The sequence below is a fragment of the Geotrypetes seraphini genome, chromosome 12 (assembly GCF_902459505.1).
Source record: "Geotrypetes seraphini chromosome 12, aGeoSer1.1, whole genome shotgun sequence".
NCBI classification, from domain to species: domain Eukaryota; kingdom Metazoa; phylum Chordata; class Amphibia; order Gymnophiona; family Dermophiidae; genus Geotrypetes; species Geotrypetes seraphini.
In genome coordinates this window covers 120235502-120251631 of record NC_047095.1, presented here as the reverse complement: position 1 = coordinate 120251631, position 16130 = coordinate 120235502, and the positions used below count along the sequence as shown (strand labels likewise).

The 16130-nt window shown below is 44.8% G+C and overlaps 2 protein-coding genes across 2 annotated transcripts in view; one reads left to right on the top strand and one right to left on the bottom strand.

Annotated features, from left to right (window-relative positions):
- Positions 1-6065, bottom strand: part of TNXB (tenascin XB) — a 112443-nt gene extending 106378 nt beyond the window's left edge. Inside the window, exon 1 of the mRNA XM_033915505.1 lies at positions 5929-6065. The gene's annotated coding sequence lies outside the window, so the exon portion shown is untranslated. The remainder of the gene's footprint in view (positions 1-5928) is intronic.
- Positions 1-16130, top strand: part of LOC117346117 (class I histocompatibility antigen, F10 alpha chain-like) — a 63850-nt gene that overhangs the window by 21549 nt on the left and 26171 nt on the right. The window lies entirely within an intron of this gene.

Sequence of the window (16130 nt, the reverse complement as noted above, 5' to 3'; positions counted from 1 at the left end):
ATGCTGAAACCCCTGCATGCCTCTTTCTACCCTGCTCCAGTATCTGAAACCTCTAGGCATGTCATCCGTGCTCTTGAAACAGCTTGCCGAGATCACAAATTCCCATCATGAGACAGTCTAGCCCTGAGAGCAAACGCTGCGACATCAGCAGACCCAGGCTCCAATCAAACGCCTAATCTCACTGCTGTCACCAACCCACTGTGCGACACCTTTAGACTTTAGGCTCTAATCCATGAGTGTCCAGCCTTGGTCCTTGAGGATCACGACCCATAGATCCAGGGCAAGCGGTGACTTCCCCCATGTCTTTCTCAATAACAGACTATGGACTTTTTCTCCAGGAACTTGTCCCAATCTTGTTTTTAAACCAGCTACATTAACTGCTCTTACCACAACCTCTCCAGAGCTTTACTATTCTCTGAGTGAAAAAAAAAATATTTCCAACTATTGGTTTTAAAAGTATTTCCCTGTAACTTTGAGTGTCCCCTAGTCCAGTGATTCCCAACCCTGTCCTGGAGGAACACCAGGCCAATCGGGTTTTCAGGCTAGCCCTAATGAATATGCATGAGAGAGATTTGCATATGATGGAAGTGATAGGCATGCAAATTTGCTTCATGCATATTCATTAGGGCAGTGATTCCCAACCCTGTCCTGGAGGAACACCAGGCCAATCGGGTTTTCAGGCTAGCCCTAATGAATATGCATGAGAGAGATTTGCATATGATGGAAGTGATAGGCATGCAAATTTGCTTCATGCATATTCATTAGGGCAGTGATTCCCAACCCTGTCCTGGAGGAACACCAGGCCAATCGGGTTTTCAGGCTAGCCCTAATGAATATGCATGAGAGAGATTTGCATATGATGGAAGTGATAGGCATGCAAATTTGCTTCATGCATATTCATTAGGGCAGTGATTCCCAACCCTGTCCTGGAGGAACACCAGGCCAATCGGGTTTTCAGGCTAGCCCTAATGAATATGCATGAGAGAGATTTGCATATGATGGAAGTGATAGGCATGCAAATTTGCTTCAGGCATATTCATTAGGGCAGTGATTCCCAACCCTGTCCTGGAGGAACACCAGGCCAATCGGGTTTTCAGGCTAGCCCTAATGAATATGCATGAGAGAGATTTGCATATGATGGAAGTGATAGGCATGCAAATTTGCTTCATGCATATTCATTAGGGCTAGCCTGAAAACCCGATTGGCCTGGTGTTCCTCCAGGACAGGGTTGGGAACCACTGCCCCCTAGTCTTTATGTTAAGCAGTTTTACAATCAGGTACGTAAGCATTTTCCCTATCAGTCCCGGCAGGCTCAAAATCTATCTTTGAAATTTTTGATTTAGTAAAAAAATCGATTTAGTTGTACCCGTTCTACTCCCACTCAGGATTTTGTAGACTTCAATCCTATCTCTCCTCAGCCGTCTCTTTTCCAAGATGAAGAGCCCTAACCGTTTTAGTCTTTCCTCATACGAGAGGAGTTCCATCCTGTTTTATCATCTTGGTCGCTCTTCTTTGAACCCTTTCTAGTTTCACTCTATCTTTCTTGAGACAAGGCGACCAGAATTGAACGCAGCACTTAAGGTGAGGTCACAGATACAGAGGCATTATAACATTCTTAGTCTTGTCGGCCATCTCCTTTTTTAATCATTCCTAGTTTCTTGCTTGCTTTCTTGGCATCCTCTGCACATTGGGCAGAAGGTTTCAGCGAATTGTGCATGATGACACCCAGATCTTTTTCTGGAGCGCTGACCTCCAAGGTGGACCCCAACATCTGGTAACTATGATTTGAGTTATTCTTCCCAAGGTGCATCACTTTGCATTTGTCCACATTAAATTTCATCTGCCATTTGGACGCCCAGCCTTCCAATTTCCTAAGGCCTGCCTGCAATTTTTCACAATCCGCATGAGTTTTAACATCTTTGAACAATTTAGTGTCATACTGCAAATTAATCACCTCATTTGTTGTCCAATTTCCAGATCATTTATAAATAATTTAAATAGCACCGGTCCCAGTACAGATTCCTGTGGCACTCCACTATTTACCCTCCTCCCAGGGCCGGATTGAGATGAAAAGAGGCCCTAGGCTATTCCACTTATGAGGCCCTTTCACCTCCCATTTTTAAGTTTGTAAATTACATGAGAGATAATAAAATACATCATTACTGTGATATATATCAATATGTTAAATGAAACATGTTGTTATTGGTACTAACCTGTATAAAAAATGTGACACGGATAATAAATTTAAAAAAAAGTCGAGAACACTTATTTGGACATTTATTCTCAGCACCATATATAGTACTTGTAACAATAACTAATCAAACATAACACACAACATTGCCCCTTCCTATGTCCATAGTGCCCCCAGTGCATCCTTCCTCACCTCACCCCCCCTCCGATGCCCGCCTGCCTCCCATCCCCCTTCCATTGAACAACCTCCCCCATGCCATCCTGCCTGCCTTCCATTAAACCCCCCCCACCCACCCTCCGATGCCAGCCTGCCTGCCTCCCATCCCCCTTCCACTGAAACCCCCCACCCCATCCCACCCCCGATGCCAGTCTGGGCCACCCTGTCCTGACGGATCCACGTTTTGCCTCTCTCCCCGTGGGGCTGGGCTTTGCCCAGCTGTTTCCGGACTGACGTCTTTCCCTCCCCGATCCTCCTCCCAGGGCGAGAAAAAGAAAGGGAGAAGCCGAGTCGGCGCCCCGTTGCGGCCGGAGCCGGTTCCGATTCCCGAAGCGTAGAATTTCTCCTTATTTTCAGTTCAGTGTTTTAGTGTTCACTGTTTTTAGAATAGTGTAATTTTAATTTTGCTAACAATTTGAATGTAGGCCCCTCTTGATCTTGAGGCCCTGGGCTGAAGCCTAGTTAGCCTATAGGAAAATCCGGCCCTGCCTCCTCTAGTCGGGTTTTCTGGATTTCCCCAATGAATTTGCATGCACTACCTCCATTGTATGCAAATAGATCTCAATCATCTGGGTTTTTATTTCCATTGAAAGCAGTGAAAGTAAAACACGGATGTCTCAATCCGTCCTCTTTCTTTCTGGAGCTATATGGTAACCCTAGGTATACGGGACCAGGTTGGTAGGTCTTACGAGCCAAGCAAGTGTCACAAACCGCAGGCCTAGGAGGCCTTAGCATGCACTAGGCCTCAATAGGTTGCCTGAGCGACCAGGGGGCCATTTTGTGTAACAAGGGAAGACAGCAGCGAAATAGGCCTCAGTTCTTCAGAGTAAGGCAAGTTGAAACACAGAAAAATCAGGCCAAAAGGGTAAAGACAGAGAAACTGAGACCACAAAGTGATAAAAAGAGACAGGGAGTGAGATCGAGGAAGAGGAAGAAATGGATAGAAAAAGAAAGTGCAAGAGAAGGAAGAAGAAAGAGAGAGGGAAAAAGAGGAGGAGAAACAGAAAGAGTACAAGAAACAGAGGAAGAAACATAGAAACACCTTTTGTTTCTACCTGTCTCTTGTTCTCTCTCCCTGTCTGCCTGTTTTCTCTCTTCCTTTATCTCGTACTCTTTTATGATGTCTCTTGTGTTCCTCCTCTCTCTTTCTACTTTTCTTTCCACGCACTTTTATCATTTTTTTCATTGTTCTCTTCTTTTGTCCCTTTTCCCCCAAAAAAGTGATGAAAAAGACAAAACGAGGGAAAGAGAGAGAGAGACAAAATCATAAAGAGAGTAAGAAACACAAAATGATGAAAAGAAAGAGCATGAAGAAGAAAAGTAGGGAAAGAAGTTACAGGAAAATACTTTTAAAACCAATAGGAGGACATTTTTTTTCACTCAAGAGAATAGTTAAGTTCTGGAACGTGTTGCCAGAGGTTATGGTTAAGAGCGGATAACGTAGCTGGTTTTAAGAAAGGTTTGGACAAGTTCCTGGAGGAAAAGTCCATAGTCTGTTATTGAGAAAGGCATGGGGGAAGCCATTGCTTTCTCTGGATAGGTAGCATCAAATGTTGCTATTCTTTTTGAATTCTGAAATCTTGCTACTCTTTGGTGATTCTGCATGAAATGTTGCACCTAAATGGGGTTCCGGAATCTTGCAAATCTATGGGATTCTAGAATTTTGTTACTCTCTGGGATTCCGGAATCTTGCTATTCTTTGGGGATTCTTCATGTAATGTTGAAACCAATTTGGGGTTCCAGAATCTTGCAAATCTATGGGATTCTAGAATTTTGTTACTCTCTGGGATTCCGGAATCTTGCTATTCTTTGGGGATTCTGCATGGAATGTTGCACCTATTTGGGGTTTCGGAATCTTGCTAATCTATGGGATTCTAGAATTTTGTTACTCTCTGGGATTCCGGAATCTTGCTATTCTTTGAGATTCTGCCTGAAATCTTGATACTCTTTGGAGTTCTAGAATCTTTTGTTACTCTTTGGGCTTCTGGAATGTTGTTACTCCTTGGGTTTTGGCCAGGTACTAAGTACCTGGATTGGCCACCATAAGAACAGGCTACTGGGATTGATGGACCATTGGTCTGACCCAGTAAGGCCATTCTCATGAGAGAGTGAAAGGAAAAGAGAAAAAAATGCGGAAAGAGAAAGCACAAGAGACACGAAAGAAAGAACAGAGAGACAACGTTGAAAAGAAAGAGCGAGAAAGAGAAAATAAGACCATACGAGACAGAGGAAGAGAGCGATGGAGAGGCATTCTTTTCTTGGTGTGCAGTTGGGGTAAACCAGGTCAGGCTAGTTTCCAAATGGATGGGGAGGAGGGAGATCTCTGCCTTGTTAACTTTTCAAAGAACACAGTATGTCTTTTCTTGTTGCAGTTAGATTATTTTTCCAGGATGAAAACTGGAGTAAAAGACCCCCTGTGTGTGAAACTCCGGCTGTCCCGGAAACAGGAGTCGGGAGAGACCAAACTCCAAGCCAGAGAGCACCGGGAACATCTCAATGTCTCCCAAAAATAACAAGCTCTTGGTTCTAGGGGTCTGTCTGGTCTATCTGATGCTTCCCCCCCCCCCCCCTCCTATGAGCTGATCAGACATAAAGTGGGTCTGTGCCTGGCTTTCATCTACCCATGGAGGTGGCAGGAAGGAAGTGATGAATTATTCAAAAGGCAAGAAGCTTGCCAATGAAGCAAGATACTCTGTGATGGCTCCCTGATGAGAGCCGAAGGAGGTAGGCTGTGCTCCAAGTCACTTTATCTTGGAGAGAGCTAGGAGAGAAAAAAAAAAAAAAATGAGACGAGAAACCGTTTTGAAGGCTCCCTGATAAGAACTGATGGGCAGCATTTGGAAGCGAGGCCTGCTTACGACAGTTTTCCGATGTTTGCTGAGCAATGGAAGGCATGTGGAATGAGGGAGCCACGTGTGGGAAGGGGATAGGTCATGCGATCTCTGTGGCACACTGCGCGTGGGCATTGGTGGTGATCTCCTGACCCAGCAGATACATTCCAGAGCTATGACACTAGAGAGCTGAATTGCAAAACACAGACACATTTATCCAAGGGAAATCCTTCCTCTCGCCACTTCAGAAGTAGGTGGTGGGTGAGGGGATGCAGCGCTGCGAGATCTCCCTGATCCATTCACAGAAAAGATTGAATAAGGAACTGGTAAAACTGAAAAGCACCAGGACCAGATGGATTCCATCCCAAGATATGAAGGGGAGCTTAAGAGACCTACCAGCTGTTCCAGTGACAGCCTGTGTGATCAGGAGCTGGAAGATGGGGCGGGCGGGATCTCTCTCAGCAAATGAAGGAGCTCAGAAAGGTTTGGTGGAGAGGTCAAAGTCGATAAGAAAGTTAACACATATGCACTAACATACAGGCAGTGAAATGCAAAAAAAAAACCCCCAAAACATCCCGACTTATATGCCAGCAGCCCACATATTACAGAATGGACATGAAAATGCACAAACATGCTAATTTGAGACCAGTGCCAAATACAGACCAACTCCCATGCAGACACAAATTATACCTAAATCTCTTGGAGCCATAAATGCTTGCCGTATCTGATTGGCACAACGACCAAAGCTGACAGCATCTTCCTGTCTTCGAAGCCTGAGGAATTCAAGGGTGAGCATCAAGTCCAAGTCAACATCCGTGCTTCTCAGAGGTGCACTCCAAAGCTTTTGGATTATCCCGGAAGACATCGCTGAAATACATCACACAGTGAAGTAGATACATTTTATTCCAGCAGCCAATAAATCCAGTTGATAACTGTGGCGGGCAGAGGAGGAGGGCGGGGAAGGGCCGGCATCGGGAGCAGGGAGGCAGCAGGGCAGGAATGAGGTTTCTGTATTAGTAGTGGAACAGCGAGGGGTGCCGCTGGTTCGGAAGGAATGAAGGGGATGAAGACAAGAATGAGGTGTGCTGCCAGGGCTGTATATGGGGCTCTCAGTATTGGAGTGGCAAGGGTTTTGCAGGGCAGGAGTGAGGTGCGTTACCTGAGCTGTGCGTGTGTGGAAAACAGAAGGAACTGCTGGGCAGGAGTGAGGTATATTGGCAGATGGATCACCTTCTGTATGCCTACTTCTACTGTTTAAGTCAAAAAGATTTGGGATAAAGTTATAAAAATACCTCAAAAGGAAAATAGGGAGTGAAAAACTTCATGTATATAATGTCAGAACCCTACCCAAAAAATATGCCTAAATAAAGCTTTAACAATGCTATAAATTTGTAAAGTTCGTCAAGCAATGCAAATCTTCATATATCTTAGTTTAACTTAAAAAATATTCAATTAGTATTTATAGAGCCATCAGAAGCGTTGGTGGCCAACTGTTCCTGGAATCGGGTTATCTGAACCAGGACGACTAAAAAGATAAGTTGATGAGATTTTCAATATTATCCACTTAAAGACGATAACTTAAATTATTTTAAAGTATTTAATTACACTACAAACTCTATCAACTTATGAGCAATTCTGAAAAAATTAGTATAGGATAGAGTTTGTAGTGTAATTAAATACTTTAAAATAATTTAAGTTATCGTCTTTAAGTGGATAATATTGAAAATCTCATCAGCTTATCTTTTTAGTCGTCCTGGTTCAGATAACCCGATTCCAGGAACAGTTGGCCACCAACGCTTCTGATGGCTCTATAAATACTAATTGAATATTTTTATAAGAAGTAAAACTAAGATATATGAAGATTTGCGTTACTTGATTAATTGGACATTAATTGCAAAATCTGAAAGAGTTTTCAGCTTGTTTAATACATAGGTAAAGATCAGCTCAGAGACGTGGAGGGGCTTTTTCACCCAATCATTGCTGAATCTTTCATACTTTAAATCAGGGGTGTCCAACCTGCGGCCCCGTGAAGTATTTTGTGCGGCCCCGGTCGAGGGCAACGCAGTGTTTTCCTCTGCTGCCCCCGGGTGTTTACCGTCTTGCCGGCTCCCTCCTCTCTCTTGCTTCAGCGTTTGCGTGTTTGTGGAGCCCCAGAAACATTTATTTTCAGCCAATGCGGCCCAGGGAAGAAAAAAAGTTGGACACGCCTGCTTTAAAGCATTAAATAGTGCCAAATTCGTGCCAAATAAATATTAGGAAATCAAAAAACTTGAAAATTGCTTAACTTAGAGCTTGGTTTCCAAGCACTATTTAATGCAGGGGTGCTCAATACGTCAATCGTGATCAAGTAGATCGGGAAGGCAACGCGCGTCGATCGTGGAGCCCTCCCGGGCTCTGTGATAGACTCGTGTTGCCATTTCGATCTACCGGGCTGATCAGCCTTCCTCCCCCACCGCCGCCCCAAGCTCTCCCTGCAGAAGCGTCAGAACGACCAACATTCCTCTTCCCGACGTCAATTCTGATGTCAGAGAGGAAGTTCTGGGCCAGCCAATCGCCGCCTGGCTGGCCTGGAACTTCCTCTCCGACGTCAGAATTGATGCCGGGGAGCGGAATGCTGGTCAGCCCGATGCTTCTGCAGGGAGAGCTTGGGGCGGCGGTGGTTTGGGGGCCTGTTCCCAATGGCGGCGGCGATGGCAAACCTAGTGGCTTGGGGGCATGTCGCCTGATAGCGGCGGCAGCAGCAAACTTAGTGGCTTGGGGAGGACAGGGAGAAAAAAAGAAAGGGGGCAGGCAGGGAGACAGAAAGAAGGGGGGCAGGGAGACAAAGAAAGAAGGGAAACAGAAAGAAAGGGGGACAAGAGAGAGAGAGAGAAAGAAAGAAAAAGTTGGGGGAGAGAATGAGGTCTGGAGGAGAGGAAAACTACAGGAGGCTGAAAGAAGGGAAGAAATATTGGATGCACAGTCAGAAGAAGAAAGTGCAACCAGAGACTCATGAAATCACCAGACAACAAAGGTAGAAAAAGTGATTTCATTTTCAATTTAGTGATCAAAATGTGTCCGTATTGAGAATTTATATCTGCTGTCTATATTTTGCACTATGGCTCCCTTTTACTAAACCACAATAGCGGTTTTTAGCGCAGGGAGCCTTTGAGCGTCGAGAGCAGCGCAGGGCATTCAGTGCAGCTCCCTGCGCTAAAAACTGCTATCGCGGTTTAGTGAAAAGGGAGGAGGTATATTTGTCTATTTTTGTATGGTTGTTACTGAGATGACATTGCATAGAGTCATCTGCCTTGACCTCTTTGAAAACCCACGGAATATAAATGATAATTAACATTTTCTCTGCCTTTCAGTGTGCTTTGTTTGTTTTTTTAAATTTTATTGCTGGTAGATCATTTTGACTTGGTCATTTTAAAAGTAGCTCGCAAGTCCAAAAAGTGTGGGCACCCCTGCTTTAAAGTATGAAAGATTCAGCAATGATTGGGTGGTGAGGTGGTCAAAAAAGGGGGTTTTCTCCCTTCTGAAAAAGCCCCTCCATGTCTCTGAGCTGATCTTTACAAATGTATAGTATTGCTCAGTCAGCGACAAGATGGCCGCTTAGTGAGGACGCTGAGCAATTCTCTCCTGCTGCTAGAAATATTTCCTACTTGCCTATTTGGGGGTAGACCTGAATCAAGGATGCCAAAAAGAAGAGGAAGAGTCGTTGCCTCAGCCCGGCAGAATGAACTTACCTTGATGCGGCAGGAGGTTATTATGGGCTTCTTTACATCATCACCTAGGGGCGAACCGGCACCGCCGAATCAGAGTGAGCACGTAGCGTTCGGGAGCGAAGCGTCGCTCAGCTCCGCTGGACCAGCCCCTCCTCTACAACCGCGAGATTGGGAGATTTCGGGAGCTCTGCAGGGACGGAACACAGCGTTGCCTATGGAGCTTGTGGGCTTGCCGATCCCTCAACCCGAAGCGGCTGGAACATCGGCATCAGAGGTGCTTGAGATGTCAGCAAGTGAGGGACAGATTTCTACCGTCCCTCCATTGGTAAGACCTGCTGAGTTTACTCTAGAGCAGGGATCTCAAAGGCCCTCCTTGAGGGCCGCAATCCAGTCGGGTTTTCAAGATTTCCCCAATGAATATGCATTGAAAGCAGTGCATGCACATAGAGCTCATGCATATTCATTGGGGAAATCCTGAAAACCTGACTGGATTGTGGCCCTCAGGGATGGACTTTGAGACCCCTGCTCTAGAGTCTATTTGGATGGCATTAGACTCCCTACACAAACTGTGACCCTTCCCTTCTGCTGCTGGGTCAGACCAGCAGGCCATTGCGCCCAGCAGTCCGCTCACGCGGCGACCCCCAGGTCAAAGACCAGTGCCCTAACCGAGACCAGCCCTACCTGCATTCGTTCTGGACATGTTCCTGCTGAACCAGAATGAACGCAGGTAGGGCTGGTCTCGGTTAGGGCACTGGTCTTTGACCTGGGGGCCACCGTGTGAGCGGATTGCTGGGCGCGATGGACCACTGGTCTGACCCAGCAGCGGCAAATCCTTAGGTTAATACCTTAGCTCAAAGATTGTATAAAGTAGAAGAGGAAGCTAAAGCTCATGGAGATAAAGTTGACCATTTGGTCCAAGGGTTACAACCCTCTCAATCTTCCATAATTCAAGACAGACTCTTGTTTGCTAGGAAAGTAGAGAACTTTGAAAATTTCACCAAGATGTTGAATCTTAGGATTTTGAACTTTCCTAAAACGCTGACAATGTCTGCAAAAGATCTATTTTACAAATGTTTGAAGGAAGTATTTAAGTACTCTGAGAATGGACTTCTTCCTCTTCATAAAATATATTTCCAGACATCTCGAAAACAACTCAGGCCAGGAGAAAGAGGTTCCTTGAATTAAGGCAACATGTGCTTGCTCTGGGAGCAAAATTCCAATTAAGATATCCATGCAAGTGTATGATCCAATTGGATCAAAATTCCTATATTTTTTTTGAACTCTCCCAGTTGCAATTTTTTCTCGAAGGAAAGGGAGTAATATTGCCTAGTGCCTCAGTCTGGGGCAAGTCCAATGGACCCCAGTTAAATAGGTCTATGTAACACTACGAATTTGATTTGTAAATGAAAATAATTTCTTTTCTATTATTCTCTCTAAATGTGAATTATCTCCCCCCCCTCCAAATGTGGACTATATAAGAATGAGCAATTTCAAGTTTTGAGCTCCGAACACTTAATTCTATATTTCCTTTGTTGTTAAAATGTGGCAAAGTCGTTATTTTTTTTCATAACGTATGATATATAGGAATAGGTGTCAGGTCAAAAGCGCGCCGGGACAAAGGCGCGCCCAGACAATTGAGCGCAGCGCGGAGGCGCACGCCGCTCTAAATTACTGTTTTTAGGGCTCCGACGGGGGGTGGGGGGTGGGGGGGAACCCCCCCACTTTACTTAATAGACATCGTGCCGTGTTGTGGGGGCGTTGGGGGGGTGGGGGGGGGTTGTAACCCCCCACATTTTACTGAAAACTTCACTTTTTCCCTGTTTTTAGGGAAAAAGTTAAGTTTACAGTAAAATGTGGAGGGTTACAACCCCCCAAACCCCCCATAACGCCGGTGCGATGTCTATTAAGTAAACTGGGGGGGTTCCCCAACAAAACCCCCTGTCGGAGCCCCTAAAAACTGTAATATTGTGCGGCGCGCGCCTCCACGCTGCGCTCAATTGTTGGCGCGCGCCTTTGACTTTCGCGCCGTTGTCTATGAACCATAAGAATAAATGGATACATTTTTTAAAAACCCATATGTATAGCATTATTAAAGCTTTATTTAGGTATATTTTTTGAGTAGTGTTCTGACATTATATACATGTGGAGGGGCATAATCGAAAGGAACGTCTAAATCCGTTTTCATCTAAGTCACAAGTCGTCCAAAGTAAAAAAACAGCCTAGGACACATTTTCGAAAAATACGTACATAATTTTTTTTGTTTAGAAAATCGTCTAACTATACGTCCTGCCAATCTGGTCGTCCAAGTCGCTAAATCGTCCATCTTTATACCACATTTTTCTCCAACTTTTCGTCCAAGTCAAAAACGCCTAGAACAAGCCCTGTTGGACGTGGGAGCGGTCTGCAAAATGATGGACTGAACACCCAGACACGGCATCTAAATAGTGGGGTACCTTACAGGGCACTGCTGTGAACTTCACAAAAAGGGTGCCATGTCTTCTCCTCACTACAGCTCCCTTATAGGTCATGGTGAGCCCCCCAAACCACCTCCAGAATCCCCTAGACCCACTTATCTACCACCCCAATGGCGCTTATGGCTGAAGGAGCCACTTATATGCCAGTAAAAAAGGGTTTTGGGGGTGTATAGGGGAGTGCACATGTTTAAGTATCAATGCAGTGATTACAGGGGCTTATGGGCATGGGGCCTCCTCTCCATGGGTCCCTAACCCACCCCCAAGACGGCTTAAGCCACCTCTGTGCTGAACGACTAGGCTTTCCTATGCCAGGCTGCCAGGTGATGATGGTCTGGAGGCTGAATTTTAAAGGTGTGATTATGATTTTTATGGGGTTGGGAGGGTCGGTGATCACTGGGGTAGTGATTGGGGGTCTGTATTATGTGTTTGCAGTGCTTATCTGGTGACTTTAGGTAGGTTTTTGTGATTTAGAACATGTTTTAAATGGTCTAAATTACAACATCCAAGTTCCGTCGATCCTGGGCTCGGTTATACATGCTGTACGACTAAGTCTAAGCCGGCCCACGTCCCGCCCTCGACACTCGTCCTGAAACGCCCCGTTTAGCTTTGCTCGTTCAGCGGCACTATGAAGGCCTAGGTCGTTTAAAAATAAGTCCAAAACCCGGGTTGATTATCGGCACTTGGAAGTCTTTCGTTTATGATCGTCCAAGTGCCGACTTAGGCCGCTTTTTGGACGTTTTTCTCTTTCGATTATAAGCCCCTTAACATTCAATAGATGGTCCCTGCTCAGAAGAGCTTACAATTTAATTTGGACAGACAGGACATCTCAGGGTTGGGGAGATTCTGGTAGAAGGGATAATACAATGGGTAAAAGTATCTGACGGTGAGTGGGCATTAAGAGTTGAAAGCTGCTTCAAAAAAGTGGACTTTTAGCTCGGATTTAAATACTGCTAGAGACAGAGCGTGGCGTATTGATTTAGGGCAGCCTGTTTCAGGCATATGATGCGGCAAGAAAGAAAGTACAGAGTCTGGAGGCGGTGGAGGAGAAGGGTACAGATAAGAGGGACTTACCCGATGAACGGAGTTCACGGGGGGGGGGGGAGCATAAGGAGACATAAGTGAGGAGAGATATTGGGGTGCTATGGAGTGGATGCACGTGTAAGAGGAGTTTGAACTGGACAGGGAGCCAATGAAGTGACTTGAGGAGAGGGGTAATGTGGGCATAGCGACTCTCGCGGAAAATGAGTTGTGCAACAGCAATTTGAGCGAGATGCCTAAGATCAAGTTTCAAGTTTATTATTTTTTTAATATACCGACCATCAACAAATATCTGGCCGGTTAACAATAAAATTTTAAAAAGAGAAAGAAAGAAAGAAAAAAAATAATAATAATAAATATTTGGAAATATATAGAGTGAACATCAAAGACAATAACTGGACAGACTTGAAAGTGAGGGTAAAAGGGAATGGAGGGGAAAAGTTACATACTTGAGAAGAAGAGGAGAAAGTGGGAGAAGGATAAAACGTATTGGGTAGGGTCGCTTTTTTAAAGCGGTTGGTTGCTTAAGAAAGAAAAAGAAAATGAAAAAGAAGAGAATAAATTAAAAAAAAAAGAAAAGGAGAAGAGAAGAGAAGTCTAAACACAAGCGAATGCGTCACGAAATAAAAAAAGTCTTCAGGCTTATCTTGAATTTATCTAGATGTTGTTCGTCTCGGAGTTGCTGTGGCAGAGCGTTCCATAAGGTTGGGGGCGACTACCGCAAAGTTTATTTTCCGGGTGTAATAGAAGTCTTTTATGGAAGGAATTAGCAGGAGTTTTTGATCTGTTGACCTTAGAGTACGGGAAGAACAGGAGGAATGAGAAGTTTATCAAGATACGAAGGCTGGTGGGAGAGTTTTATTTTGAAGGTCAGCAGGATGATTTTATAGGTGATACGATGTGTGGTAGGGAGCCAATGTGCCTCTTTCAGAAGCGGAGTAACATGATCATATTTGCCTGTTTTATAAATGAGTTTTATGGCTGTATTTTGTATTAATTGTAGGCGTCGGATTTCTTTTTGGGGGAGACCGTTGAGAAGGGAGTTGCAGTAATCTAAGTGTGAAATGACTAAAGAATGAACCAGAATATTGATCCTTGCAAAAGATTCGGCTTGCATCTGCACATTTTGAATACTAGAGAGAGGGCATTTTTCTGGTTCATGCACTACCTAAGGAAATTAGAGCAGAAGTATAAAAATTTGAAAAGACTATTGAAAACATTCTTTTTTAAGACGGCGTTTGAAGATTGAAAAATGATTGGAGGGGGTCTTTTAGAATGATTTTAATGGCGCTCCGTAACTTCTTTTAGACTTGGGTTTTGGAAACTGTACACCGCCCTGATCCGATAAGGTCGGGCGGTCTCGCAAGCTTTTAAATAAAACATATGAGGATATTAGGGTGTGCTGCAGACAGGAGTGAGGTACATTGGCAGAATTGGGGGGGGGGGGTGAGAAAGTCTCAGAACTGGAGTAGGAGGGGCTGCTGCCAGGCAGAAGTGAGGTGCATTGGCAGAGTTGGGGGGCTGAGAAAGTCTCAGAACTGGAGTAGGAGGGGCTGTTGCCAGGCAGAAGTGAGGTGCATTGGCAGAGTTGGGGGGGTGAGAAAGTCTCAGAACTGGAGTAGGAGGGGCTGCTGCCGGGCAGAAGTGAGGTGCATTGGCAGAGGTGAGTGTATTTTGGCTGGGAGGGGGCATCCTGGAATAGGAAGGGATGCTGCAAGGCAGATATACTGGCAGAGTTTTGTGTGTGTGTGTGTGTATATGTCAGTGTTGGAATATTAGGGGGTACTGCAGGACAGGAGTGAGGTGCATTAGCATGGTTCTATGAGGTGGTCTCAAAACTGGAATAGCAGGGGGTGCTGTGGGCAGGAGTGAGGTGCAGTACTATGTACTTGGGGGGGGGAGGAAGGACATGAAAGAAGAGCAAAGGAAGTGGAGGCAAGGGTGGGGAGGCATCATTGTGTTTAGAAACAGGAGCTGACCTCACCATGGAGACTGCACTGTTGTGTCAGCGATCCAGATGTGGAGCTTCCAGATGCCATAGCAAGGCGATGACATCATTTCTTTCTGCATTCCATGTTTTCGAGAGCCGGGGATAATGCAACAAGGGAACGTGAGAGAGACAGACGGAAGGGAAGGGGGAGAGGCATGAGGGGATTTGACGCAGACCCCCCATCCTCTCCCCTCGGAGAAAAGCCTACTTACGTGGAGTTGAGGAGTGTTTGCACTTCCAGGAAAGCAAATTTATTCCTGTTATGGTATGTCATAAAGACATTAAGCAAACTGCTCCCTATCTAATCAGGACATTTTCAGGCATAAAAGCCAACTATTCAAAATTACCTCTCTCCGGACATAGTCAAGAACTTTGTTCAATTTTGGGGGTGCTCAAGCACTCACAGAACTGACGGGCAAGGGTTCCAGGGGAGATCCAGGAAATTACAGTTTGGTAAGCCTGACTTCAGTGCCAGGCAAAATAGTAGACATAGTTATAAAGAATAAATTGTGAAACACAGAGACAAACATGATTTAATGGGATAGAGTCAGCATAGGTTCAGTCAAGGGAGATCTTGCCTCACCAATTTGCTTGACTTCTTTGAAGGTGTGAATACACATGTGGATAAAGGTGAGCCGAATGATGTAGTGTATCTTGATTTTCAGAAAGCTTTTGCTAAAGTTCCTCACGAGAGGCTTCTGAGAAAATTAAAATGTCATGGGATAGGTGGCAAAGTTCAGTTGTGGATTAGGAATTGGTTATCGGATAGAAAACAGAGGGTTGGGTTAAATGGTCATTTTTCTCAATGGAGGAGAGTAAGCAGTGGAGTGCCACAGGGGTCTGTACTGGGACCGGTGCTATTTAACGTATTTATAAATGATCTGGAAATTGGAACGACGAGTGAGGTGATTAAATTTGCAGATGACACTAAAAACTGTTCAAAGTTGTTAAAACTCATGCGGATTGTGAAAAATTGTAGGCAGACCTTTGGGAATTGGAAGACTGGGTGTCCAAGTGCCAGATGAAATTTAATGTGGGCAAATGCAAAGTGATGCATATTGGGAAGAATAACCTGAATCACAGTTACTGGATACTAGGGTCCACCTTGGAGATTAGCGCCCAAGAAAAGGATCTGGGTGTCATCGTAGACAATACGATGAAACCTTCTGCCCAATGTGCTGTGGTGGCCAAAAAAGCAAACAAGATGCTAGGAATTATTAGAAAAGGGATGGTATATTATAATGTCTCTTATCACTCTGTGGTGTGACCTCATCTTCTGTATTGCGTTCAATTCCGGTCGCTGTATCTTGAAAAAGATATAGCAGAATTGCACACAGTACTGGAGGTACGGCCGTACCATAGAGCGATTATAAGGGCGCTATAACATTTTCATCTTTGTTTTCAATTCCTGTCCTGATAATTCCTAACATTTAATTTGCTTTCTTAGCTGCCGCCACCACACACTGAGCTGAGGGTTTCAATGTATCCTCAACGATGACACTTAAATCCTTTTCCCAGGTAGTGACTTCTAACATAGAACCCTGTATCACATAGCTGGGGAAATAGGGCATCAGAGAGACCTTGTGGCATTTTTCTAGCTGGTAGTACTCATAATAAAATGTATCACTGACCTACAGTACAAGAACCTATTTCTTCAGCTGTAGGATCCCATGACTTCAGCCC